We start from the raw sequence: 13,212 nt of genomic DNA on the forward strand, positions 1-13,212 counted from the left end.
TACCTCATAGATGCCAACCAACCTAAGAAAGGAATTATTGAAACAAGTCAATGGGAAACAAGCTTGTAAGTATATGGCAGAAAGTGATCTTAGCTGTCAAATGTCTTTCTCATGCTGGAGTTGAGTACCATATTTTTCCATGTATATGATGCCCCCATGTATAAGACGGCCCCTATTTTTTTAAACCCAAAATTAAGAAATTACCCGTATTTTTCGCTCTATAAGACGCACCAGACCATAAGACGCACCTAGTTTTTGGAGGAGGAAAACAAGAAAAAAAAATATTCTGATTCTCAGAAGCCAGAACAGCAAGAGGGATCGCTGTGCAGTGAAAGCAGCTATCACTCTTGCTGTTCTGGCTTCTGGGATAGCTGCGCAGCCTGCATTCGCTCCATAAGACGCACACACATTTCCCCTTACTTTTTAGGAGGGAAAAGTGAGTCTTATAGAGCAAAAAATACGGTAAGTTGTTTAGCTTTTGGGGGTGGGGTGGGGTCACTTCCGCCAATTGCTCATCCGCCTGCCCGCCACTGCCAATCGCTTGCCACAGCCACTGCCGATTGCACACCTTGCCACAGCTGCCAATTGTCTGCCCGCTCACCGCCACCAACAGCCTACCCGCCCACTTGCCGCAGCCACCAATCGCCAGTAGGCCTTGCCACAGCCACCAATCACCCACCTAATCACCACTGCCAATCTCCCACTTGCTGCTGCCATTAATCACACGTCCCTGCTCTGCATTCACTACACCTGTCTTATACACCGAAAGATACGGTACTAGAGCATAAGCAAATAACTTTTGTTTCCCCATAGAGGAGTTTAACAGAACATACACAACTATTGGATAGCTGGGGCATTTCAACTTCCAGGGAGGCCAGAAATCCATTTCAGAAAGAAGCATCATCCCAACCTCATTAACCCCACAGTCAGAACAAGTTTATGTATGCCTGGCTTCTAAAGGGTTTATCATATTTCCAAAATACACAATTGTTTGTGGTAGCAACATCAAATTGTGATCTGTGCCTGGGAGGAACAAAGACAACTGGTCTCCTATCCACATGGTGCAGTAGGGTCACTACTTACTTATTTATTAATAAATAAAAAAATTGTCCAGTAGCACCTTAGAGACCAACTAATTTTGTTCTGGGTATAAGCTTTCGTGTGCATGCACACTTCTTCAGATACTAATAAATATTTATTTATTAGTTAACCTTGTATCCCTAATAGTATTCAAGGTCACAGTGAACACACTTTGTCATATGACATGGCTCTTCAGCACCCCAGCTGCTGTGAGAGGTGCCTTCTAATTTCTCAGGAAGATATTCAACCAGAGAAGAAGAAGAAGAAGAAGAAACTCAAATTCCAAAATACACATCAGTCCAATAGCTTTGTTAGGCCAAACAAAATGCTATAAAATAGCGTGCAAGCTTTCAAGTTCTCCAGAGCTCTTCATCAGGCTAGATGGTCAACAAAAGGTAAAGGTAAAGGACCCCTGGACGGGTAAGTCCAGTCAAAGGTGGCTATGGGGTTACGGGACTCATCTCACTTTCAGGCCAAGCTGGCATTTGTCCACAAACAGTTTTCTGGGTCATGTGGCCAGCAGGACTAAACCACTTGTGGTGCAACGGGAAGCCAGAGCACACGGAAATGCCATTTACCTTCCCACCGCAGCCATATCTATTTATCTACTCATGCTGGTATGCTTTCAAACTGCTAAGTTGGCAGGAGGGTCAACAAAACAAGTGGGGGGGTACAGAGGGAAATAAAGGAGTTTAATATAATTTATTTTGTTAAAAATTCGGAGCTAGGCCAGAAAACTGACCACTACAGAGTGAGCCATCTCTTGGCATCCCAGATTTTAACCTCCCGTTTTGCTTAAACTTGCATAAAGCCCCCTCAGTTCTTCATAATACATGAGGTCTTATTCCAATATTTCAGACATACAGTTGTTATATAATTAGTTGTGATATAAGTAGTAGGGGCAAAACTTACTTACAAAGAGAACTAGTGAAACAGAAAGTTCAAAGCTTACCTCTGCCAAGAACTCACTAGTTGGCCTCTTTCCCAGTCTCAGACGCCTCCCCATCCCAAATACTGGGGACTGGCCAAATGCTCAACATGCAACCCCATCCAGATGTTTCCTATGAAGTGTACATTGTTATTATGTTCAGTAACTTTCATCATAAGGAGATTGGGCTAAGTCATGGAGGGATAGGAGCAGTGAAAACTGTCTACTGAGATTTCAGACTTTAGTCCAAACATGATCCGCAGGTGTTAAAACCACAGTTGCGCAACAAAAACCACTTGCAGTGTGGCAGAATCCCTGTGACCAGAAGGGGCCTGCACAACAGAGGCAGACTGGGAAATGAATTTCAATTCACTTCCATGAAGAAGCTGATCCCCATCAGGTTAAGATGAGTGGCAGAAGAGCAGAAAGGAAGGGTATGCCCTGAGACCCAACTTCAAACTGCTCATCATGAACAATAAAGTATTGCATCACGGACAGCCAGTCCCCCCGCTCAGGCTCTCCTTTATGTGAGACACTGAAGGTGTGGAGTCTCCTGGATGTTATATTATACAGTACATGTTCAGTATCTCCACAAAGTCCAAGAGAAAAAGAAAAAAAATAAGATCCAAAAGAGAATCAATGTGCTAAGGAGAAAAATAAAATGTGACATAATGCTAATCATGTTTTTCTTCTTCTTTTTTTTTTGCACATATAAAGAAGCAGCTGCAGAATCATTTGAAGTGTGTGTGTTTGGGATCTTTATCATTGAAGCAGGACAATTATCAATAATCAGCTAAGCCTCACTTTTAGAAGATTTCATTATTAAATATGAGCACACTTCTGCACTTCAAAGTCAAATCTGCTCCCCAGTGGAGAAAGCACAGCTTGTTATCAAGCTTGCATGAGCCATTGTGTATTATCTTTAAAAAAAGATTATAATTATCTTTGGTGTTAAAAATAGGACCCGTTCTCCCTCCTCTGTCCTGCAAAAAACGTTCCTTCTTTCACCCACTATTAAAGACAAGATCCTGAAAACTTTTTATGAGTGACCTAGATACAAAACAAATAAAGTAGGTAAAATCCAACATGGAAATCTTGAATACCCAGCATAAATGTATCGCTGCTGAATCCAAAATTGCTACTGATAATACTCCCAATGAGCACGGAAGCCTTGTATTCAGAGGCACTGAGCTATGTGTCCAACATCTCTTTTAATATCAGTCAGATTATAGCAATCACTGCTCTTCACCGTTCATTTCCCCATGCATGAGTTCAGTCTTAAAAGACACACAAAGCTGGATGGGGCTGAAATATAGATGGGCATACCAAAATACTCTTCTCCAAAGGTAGCAGGAAAGAGATAATAACCTATACTGAAAGTGTGCCATAAAAGCAAGATGCAGTCCAAGTTAAGTGCTTTCAGTTTCAGGTTAAGAACAGACCTCCAGAACGAATTAAGTTCTTAACTCGAAGTACCACTGTATTACACATTCAAAAGATCATGAAAACATTTATGGGTCAGTAATTCAGTATTTCCAAATCACAGGCCATTTGACAAAAGACCCTGTTTCCTACACAGGAAGGAGCATCCATGGGTCCAGTAGAATGAGGCACTTACAGGCCTACATGAACAGTAAGTGAAAGGCAAAAGCAATGTTGGATACACAATACATATATTTTCATTTTCATTTTCATTTTTTATTTTTCTGTTGTGAGCCACCCTGGGATCTTCAGATGAAAGCCATGTACAAATTTAATAAATAATAACAACAATAATTGATTATAAAAGCTGCACACTAAAACACTTAACAGCAGGGCTCCATTCTAAGATATGAATCCCTGTGGCAGAATACCTTACATAGCGAGTGTAACATGATAGGCATTCTCATGCAAGAAAATGAATGAAAGGAATATCATGGTTTGAACTCTAGGCTCAAGTGCTCAAACGATAAAGACTTAATGCATTGATTTTCCATTGTGCAAAGTCTTAGGGGGAAAGCCTGATAATGATTGAATTAAGGCTTCACTTGAGTATCCCACAATTTATTTTGAGGCTGTGGTTTTGATGCCTAAGAGGGGGAAAGGCCTTTTCTACCATTTTAACTTGCCTTGGATATTCTACTGAAATAAATTAATAGAAATCTTGCACTCTAAGGAAACAGACTGCATAAGAGCAGACGTCTCTTGTCTCGCCTGTGCTGTGTGGGCAGAAAGAGGCAAACTCGCTTGGCTCTGGAAACGGTTTGGCAGAACAGGATTTCTTTTCACCTGGATTCTACCAAACTTCCAGAATGTTGTGGGGAATCAATTATGGATTCCAAAAACAAAACTCCAAAACCTGATTCTTGGGTCTAATGGCTTCAGCAATGCTGTAGGAGACGATGCAGCGACACCACAGGTTGTGTCGCTGCGGGAGAAATCTGTGCATGTGTGGTCTGGCCTAGATCATAACTGAAACATTCCTGAGCCGGATGGAACCCCCCTAAATTCTCTCAATTCCCTGGACAGCAGTAGCAGGCTTACAAAACTGTGTTGGCATTGAATTTCACCTAAAGCACCTTTACATCTGCAGGTGAGGCAGTAGGTATGCTTTAATTTGTTGGAAGCCACCCAGAATGGCTGGGGGAACCCAGCCAGATGGGCAGCATGTTGTTGTTGTGCTGGACCTCTGAAATGGACTGGATGAGAGCCAACAGACTGAAGCACAATCTAGATAAGGCTGAGGCACTGCTAGTGGGCGGTTCATAAACTGGATGGATGCACTGTTGCCTGCTCTTGAAGAGCAGGTATGCATCTTGCGGGTATTTCTGAATCCATTACTGTCACTTGAGGTTGAGGTGGCCTCACACACAGAGTGCCTTCCACCAGCTTCAGCTGATGGCCTTAACTGGGGACTCTGGAAGAAGCTGTTCTGCTGGGAGAAGGAAATCTCTGAGGCCCCTGCTGGGGCTCCAACTCGTACTCTGCGGATACATCACATGGGTTGAGCGGTGGTGAACAACCAACTGACTTCTACAAGTGACCAACTGGGGTGTTCACACATCCCTAGTTACAACAGCTCTGTCATAAATATCACCAGTGAAGTGGCTAATCTACAGCCATGTTCTGGTACCAAAGCAAGGGGGGTTATGTGGTTTGAATCCCCCTGCAGAAAAACTACGTGGCTTTGTGTAAAACAGGCTGTATCTGTAACTTGGGGAATTTGACAGATTTCTTTAGGAAGCTCAGCTTCTCGGAAGCTTATTATAACTGCTAGCAATATTATTTTAGAAATTTCTGTGGTGAAACTGCTCAGAACAAAGGTGAACTAATCAGGTGCTCAAAATCGAGCATCTCCTGCATATAGTGGTTGAATTAACATGAACAAAATATTTCACGGTTAATTCATTTCCACAGCTAGAGTTGTCTGACCCACTTGCATGTATATTAACTGGGTTGGCAGCCTCCTGGCAGTGAGTTACTAAAAAGCATAGTTTGGAACAATCTTTCAGTGCAAGTCTGCTGTCTGATAATAATTATATTTTAAACAAAAAATGAAACCACGGCTCACCTGCCATTCCCCTCATTTCCTCATGTTCACTTATAAAATCATAGAATTGGAAGGGACCCAAGGGTCATCTAGTCCAACCTCCTGAAATGCAGGAATCTCAGCTAAAGCATCGATGACAGGTGGCCATCCAACCTCTCCTTCAAAACCTCCAAGGAAGGAGAGTCCACCACCTCCTGAGGGAGACCATTCCACCGTCAAACAGCTTTTACTGTCAGAAAGCTCATCCTGATGTTTAGCTGGAATCTCCTTGCTTGGAACTTGAAACCATTGGTTAGAGTCCTAACCTCCCTGAGCATTATGTGCATTCAAATAAAAAACTGGAGCATAGAAGTTTAGACCCATTGCCAGTGAAAGTCTGTTCTGGAAGCCTCTCAATGGACAGGGCAATCAGTCAGATTTAGGAGTGTTCAATCTGGAATTCAACGCCCAACACTAATAAATCAGTAAATTATAGCTATTTGGTGACAAGCAAGAAAAAGTTGAATGAATTCCTATTTGATTTGAAGAAACAGGAAACAGGCAAAATGCCTCTATCTTCAAGAAGCTACAGAGTTCCTGTTTATAGGGTGGGTTGGGGGGGTCGTCTGAAGGTACTGGAGTAACTTTTTAATTTATGCTCTTCAGCAACAAAAACAGAAAGGTCTGCTGGCTCTTTTTGCTAAAACCTCAGAAGTCCACACAACTGGCCTTTAGGAAGCAAGGACATTCAGTCTAAAAGCTGCTAAGCCTCTACAAATATCTAACAGCACACCTACTTTTCTACCAACCACCCTGTGCCTTTATGTGGCTCAGAAGGCTCAGAAGGCTCAGAAAACGCTCAATATGGAGGCCAAATGGCCGAAATATTGGGAAATATTGGAACAAGAAGGAGATAAATTGAAATTGCAGAGTTTTGAGAAATTAAAAGACAAGGTGCGAGATTGGTTGCACTATTTTCAAATAAGAGAGGCCTATAATTTGGATAAAAAAATAGGTTTCCAGGTGGAAAAATCAAAACTGGAAACTGAATTGTTAGAACCCAAAACAAAAACACTTTCAAGAATGTATAACTTGCTGCTAAAATGGAACACGCAGGATGAAACAGTCAAATCTGCTATGATTAAATGGGCACAAGATGTTGGTCATAACATCATGTTTGCTGACTGGGAACAGTTGTGGACCACAGGTATGAAATTTACGGCATGTAATGCCCTAAGAGAGAATATTATGAAAATGATATACAGGTGGTACATGACACCAGTCAAGCTTGCAAAAATCTATCATTTGCCCGACAATAAATGTTGGAAGTGTAAAGAAAATGAAGGAACATTCTTTCACCTTTGGTGGACATGCCCAAAGATTAAGGCTTTCTGGGAGATGATTTATAACGAAATGAAAAAAAAATTTAAATATACATTCCTTAAGAAGCCAGAGGCCTTTCTCTTGGGCATGGTCGGCCAATTGGTGCCAAAGAAGGACAGAACTTTCTTTATGTATGCAACAACAGCAGCAAGAATTCTCATCGCAAAGTATTGGAAGACACAAGAGTTACCCACCCTGGAAGAGTGGCAGATGAAGCTGATGGATTATATGGAATTGGCGGAAATGACTGGCAGAATCCGAGACCTGGGAGAAGAGTTGGTGGAAGAAGACTGGAAGAAATTTAAAGACTATCTTCAGAAATACTATAAAATTAATGAATGCTAAAACTATGCTTGGATTGGTAATAAGTGGTAATTAGTGACAAAAGTTAATAAGATTATGTAAAAAATGTATTGATAAATGGTTGAAAATATCGATGTATAATATGTTATGGTACAAAGTTAAAATATTTGAAAAAGGGTAAGAATTTGCTGAATTAAGTATGTAAACGGGAACACAAAAAGGGGGAGGTGTGAGGAGGTCAAGAACATAAGCACATGAATTTGAGGATACTGGGAAAAATGGATTTGTTTTATTTCTTTTTCTAAATTTCGTTTTTCTTACTTAGCTGTTGTTTTTCTTTGTGTATTTTTTGTGTTTTCTTTTTTGTAATGTTTATTTTTATCTATGGTTTTCTATTCTGTGAATTTTTATTTTTCTTTTTTGTAAAACTCTAATAAAAAATTTATTTAAAAAAAAAAAAAATAAAAGCTGCTAAGCCTCTACAAATATCTAACAGCACACCTACTTTTCTACCAACCACCCTGTGCCTTTATGTGTGTTTGTGTTTATTGGTTGTGTTTACTGTAATTGATTTTTGTATTTAGTATAAAACAACAACAACATGTTGCTCATGCTGCCATATTTCTTAATTCTATTGTTCCAATTTCACTGTGATTTATATTACAGCCATTTCTTTTGTTTTAGTTCCTGTACTGTATAATTTGATTAATGTCTATGTATTTTCCACCCTGGGACCTAAATAAATAAGCCACTCTGGGGTTGTTGTTTTTCTTTTTTAAAAATCAGATCTGATCAAAAGGTCAATTATGTCCCTTCTGATCCTGAAAGAATATTCCATTTAGACCACATGAACCAACAACATGACAGCTGAGATCCTATTGATTGGTGAAATTGGAAAGGGTAATAAAGAAGGAGGAAATTAATATTCAAGGAGTAGCAAGAGTAGGAAAAAAGGAAGAGCTATAGAAGATGGAGATGCACTTTCTCCCTTGTCCTAATTATGTTTAGCTAATCCATTCAATTAAGCATTGATAAATTATATGATGAAAAGCATAATGAATCCATTAAACTCAAAACAAGTATTGGCACAAACTCCTTTCACCCCAGGATGTGAATTATATGCTAAGTGGTGTGGCAATTTGTTCAAAAAGATAATATTAAAAAGAAGCTGTTCATTTTGTGGTCAGTTAAAACATTGATTTGTGCAGACCGGATTCTGCCCTTAATTACAGATGCAAAGCTTTAGGAAATCCCTCTGAAGTCTATGATGATGGCAGCAGAGTGTGGCCACTACAAGTGGGGCACAAATGCGCTTCGGGCGTAACAGCACATATTATGAGAAAGTTTCCAAGATTCTGTCACACTGGAGCATCATAGCAAGAAAGAAAAAACAAACAGGGGTGAGCAGGTGAACGGGTGAGATCCATCCCTGTCCTTCCGAGATCCCACTCAATTCCACAAATCAAAGCGAAAAAGGCTGCCATGTCAGATACAACTGAGGGGCTGAAGTTCCCCCTCACCCAGCGACCACAGAGCAAATCTAGATCAGCCACAACTGTGCCATGTGCCTCCTTTCCCTTTCTGCCTTAGAAAAGAATAGCTGCCATTCATTCATTCAGACTAAAACCACCCCATTTGGAGGCAGCCTGCTGCGTGGGACAAGGCTGACCGCACCTCTGGCTTCCCTAAGAATCAATTGGAGAACAAAGTTGTTTGTTTGTTTAAAGCCTCATTTCCTGAAATCTCTGCAGTTTGTTTTTTTAATTGCATTCACATCCCACCTTTTTTTCTCCATGGAGCTCAAGGTGGCCTACTCAAAGTGGCCCCCCTCCTCATTTAATCCACACAACAACCCTGTGAGGGAGGCTAGGCTGAGAGGCAGCGACTGGCCCAAGGTCACCCAGTGAGCTTCATGAAGGCCAGGGTGGGATTTGGGCCCAGGTCTCCCAGGTCCAAGTCTGGCACTCTAACCATTGTGCCACACAGCACACAGGCACCACAACCACTGCCACCCACCCACAAGCAGGTGTTGTGTTGGAAATGATACAAAGATTTCTGGGGTAAATATTTTTCTCTCTTGGAACAGAGGTATCTCAGGTGATGTGCAGATGTTTAAGTAGCAGTTAGATCAGGGGTCAGCAAACTTTTTCAGCAGAGGGCCAGTCCACTGTCCCTCAGACCTTGTGGGGGGCCAGACTTTAATTTTTTGGGGTGGGGGGGGAATGAACGAATTCCTATGCCCCACAAATAACCCAGAGATGCATTTTAAATAAAAGCACACATTCTACTCATGTAAAAACACGCTGATTCCCGGACCGTCCGTGGGCCGGATTCAGAAGGTTGATTGGGCCAGATCCAGCCCCCGGGTCTTAGTTTGCCTACCCATGGGTTAGATGGCCATCTGTCAGGGATATTGTAGTTGAATTCTGTACTGTAGATCTTGCACTAAGGGAAGGGACCCATTGTAACTCTAGAATTCTACACATCCATATATGAATAGTAGCTTTCCACTCCTCTTACGAATTCTAGGGCTGCAAAATAAGCTTCTCATCAGCCACCTTTCACAGCACAATCCTCTGCATCTTTACTCAGATGTAAGTCCCATTGGGTTCAACAGAGCTTAGTCCCTAGTAAGCGTACATACAATTGATGCAAATCTTTTGACTATTTTTTATTTTATTTTTTAAAGCCAGGCAGCGCCCGCGGGTGTCAAACCACTGCAAGCGATTAGGGGATCAAAGCAATGCTTTGGTCGATGGAACCGCTGGGCTGAGGTGGCTCATCATTTGACTATTTAAAGGAGTGCCATCCTAGTAAACATGGAGAAGTTTTTAAAATAAATAAATATTTCTAATACAAGTGCCCACACAAGCTGTAGGTGGCAGGTGCCATCTGAGAAGAAGCATTCATTTCCCCCCACAAACACTCTTACCTCTCACAAACACACGCAGAACAGGAAATGCCTCTTGGCAGGAACTGCTGAGTGTCTACCTGGACTGCCATGTGCTCAGCCAGCTCTTATGTATGTTCCTAGACACAAGATTAATGCTTCTAGGATCTTTTGCTGGACTTATGATGTGCGCTTGTTATGGTTGTGTGTTAACCTTATGCCCACAAGAAGCTCTTGCACAAAGAAACAAAGAAAGCTTGGTTTATTATAGAAAATATGAGTGACAGAATACATAAAATGCTGCTTTAGACAGCAGAGTTACAGTCTAAATAGGTAGCAAATTACAATACATGCACACCTTGATAAAAGAGTAGAAGATTCCCTAACTCTTCTAAGAGGCCTACAGAAATGTGGGCATGAACTACAAGTAGAGAAGAGGCAGAGGGAAGAATACCTGTCCGCAAAAGGAAGCAGATTTGCGCAGAGCCCTGGGGAGACCTGGGTAAGTGCTCTCCTGTTGCAGCTAGAAGAGCCGTCTTTCCTATTAGGCTTACTGGCGCCTTGCACCAGGGCGCTGGCCTCTCAGTGGCTCCCCAGCGAGTGGGGGAGCTGCGCGCCTTTGCCGGCAGCCTCCCCTTTCCCTGCACACCCACCAGCTGTGCCCCGTCAACCATATGACTGGCGGGCGTGCAGCTTGCCTCCCAAGCCTCCGCGGGAGGAGAGCGATCCCCGCAGACGCTTGGGAAAAGGTTGACAACAACTCTGGGAAATGGGGGGGGGGTGCGCCTGAGGGATCTTTGTACCACAGTGCTGGATATGCTTAAGACGGCCCTGGATTTATATACCTTTTGCCAAGGCATGCCGGGGAGAGGGGAGACAGCAGTGAAATGAGTGGTTTCTACAATTCCCATAGTTACTTCCGGAATTTCCTGCCTAATCCTTGCCCCACCCACCTTAGTGAAAAATAGCTAAAGCTGGCCATCCTGCTTGCTTAACAAAAGGGTGAAAGACTTTGCATAGTAAGACTGGCCATCTCTGTCTGTGATCTGCCTTCAAATCACCTTCCCATTGTGGGGATGCATCTCATTGAGGAGTTGAGTATCCTGTACTTAGCATCTAAATTTGCATATGTTAATACTTTAGGTCAGATCTAAAGGTAAAGGGACCCCTGACCATTAGGTCCAGTCATGGATGACTCTGGGGTTGCGGTGCTCATCTCACTTTACTGGCCAAGGGAGCCGGCATTTGTCTGCGGTCATGTGGCCAGCATGACTAAGCCGCTTCTGGCGAACTAGAGCAGCACACAGAAATGCTGTTTACCTTCCCGCCAGAGCGGTACCTATTTATCTACTTGCACTTTGACGTGCTTTCGAACTGCTAGGTTGGCAGGAGCAGGGACCGAGCAACGGGAGCTCATCCCGTCACTGGGATTTGAACCGCCGACCTTCTGATTGGCAAGCCCTAGTCTCTGTGGTTTAGACCACAGTGCCATTCGTGTCCCTTAGGTCAGATGTGATATCCAAACAGATGTGGGTATGCCCAAATGCCTTTTAGCAGGGCTGGAATCTGGCTTCTTCCAGGATCACCAAAACTCATCATCGAGGGTCTCAGGTCATATTAGAGTTATGTTAATCTTATGCCATAATCTCTATAGAGATTTTAAAAATTGTAAATTCAGATTCACACACACCTCCTCCCAGAACGTAAGAACTGATCAAGTGCAAATTAATGAAGGATTGATTGATTGATTGATTGATTAATCAATTAAGATTTGTTATGCTTAATTGGCTAGGTTTTATTTAATTTGGCAACAGACTATATTTTCCTAAAGGTTTCAACCAGAAATCTCAAAAACGGCATGGATGAATCCAAACCCATACAACTAAATCTATCTTTGCCTCCTTAATACCCTCCCATTAAATTATTTCTGTTTGCCATGTATGCATGATATTTCTATCATATACATGCAATTTTATGTGCCATGAGTTTCCTTAACAAAACCAATGGTACAACTATGATAAATAGCACGGTAATTCTGCAGCAAATTTTGTTCCTTCTGCATGCTGGCAAATGTCGCTTAGCAACGGTTGTTATGAGCAACAGCAGCATCTTTCATCAAATTTGGTGGTAATAGCTTCTGCAGGCGATGACAGAGGGCTACTCTATACCTTTGAGAATACTCAAGCCTCCCCCCCCCCTTCCTCCCCTAGACAAATAATCCCTCACATTGTGCCATGTACCAGGCAGGAGAATTATTAACAGTTAACAATTTAAAGAGATTACAATTGCCGTTCTGGAGAGGGGATGTACGTTGCCCTTCCGATTGCACCAAAGAGCCACTAGCTCATTTTCTGAAACTGCACGACAGCTTGCCCTCTCCCCCAAGCCTGCTTAAAATTCAAGCCATCATCCTAAAAATGGGTTAGGAACCAATGTCACATGGTATAAAGAAACCCCTGTTATTAACTGCCTGCTGAGATGTCTCTCTTTAATGTACTTCCAGGTCTTTAAAGCCACACCTGCATCCGCCTAGGAGCCCATTTCTGATCCGCCTTTTGTCTCTTAGACCGGCCACTTCCTTACTGAAACATCTGCTTCTGGTGGCACAGCAGAACAACAAACAAATGTGTCAGTTAACTCCTTTCTCCAGTGATAGCTTCTCTTTATTTTGAATTTCAATCTGCTATGCAACTTTTTTAAAAAAAGACAATTCACATTTTACACAGTCTAACCTTATTGGGGGGGCGGGGGGAGTATGTCAGCTTCAATCAACTGTGACCCTTTCCATTGGAGAAAAGTACCTCAAAGCCAAGCAGTACGTGAGGTGGCAGATTCCTCGGCTGATTGCCCCCACCCTACAGGCAGCAGGTGTAGAAGAGGAGCACAAACCCCTTGTGGCCTGACAGGATCTTAGCAGGGAACTTTCAAATATAGTCAAGCTCTTTCTTTTTCTTTTTAAAGGACAATGGGGGTGTGCTTGGATCACCATTAAAAATTTCAGTATCTATGGAAGCAGTCAGTTTAAAGGAAGTTTAAAAATAATGTCCCAGAATTCATTTAATTTTGTGAAATGGACAAAAGTCCCTGCTCTGTTTCTGCCAGTAGGGTTCCTTTTGGTAT

General features: G+C 42.3%; 1 protein-coding gene across 2 annotated transcripts in view; it reads right to left on the bottom strand.

Annotated features, from left to right (window-relative positions):
• Positions 1–13,212, bottom strand: part of FRMD4A (FERM domain containing 4A) — a 426,455-nt gene that overhangs the window by 386,326 nt on the left and 26,917 nt on the right. The window lies entirely within an intron of this gene.

Source organism: Podarcis filfolensis, assembly GCF_964270895.1.
Source record: "Podarcis filfolensis genome assembly, chromosome: 10".
NCBI classification, from domain to species: Eukaryota; Metazoa; Chordata; class Lepidosauria; order Squamata; family Lacertidae; genus Podarcis; species Podarcis filfolensis.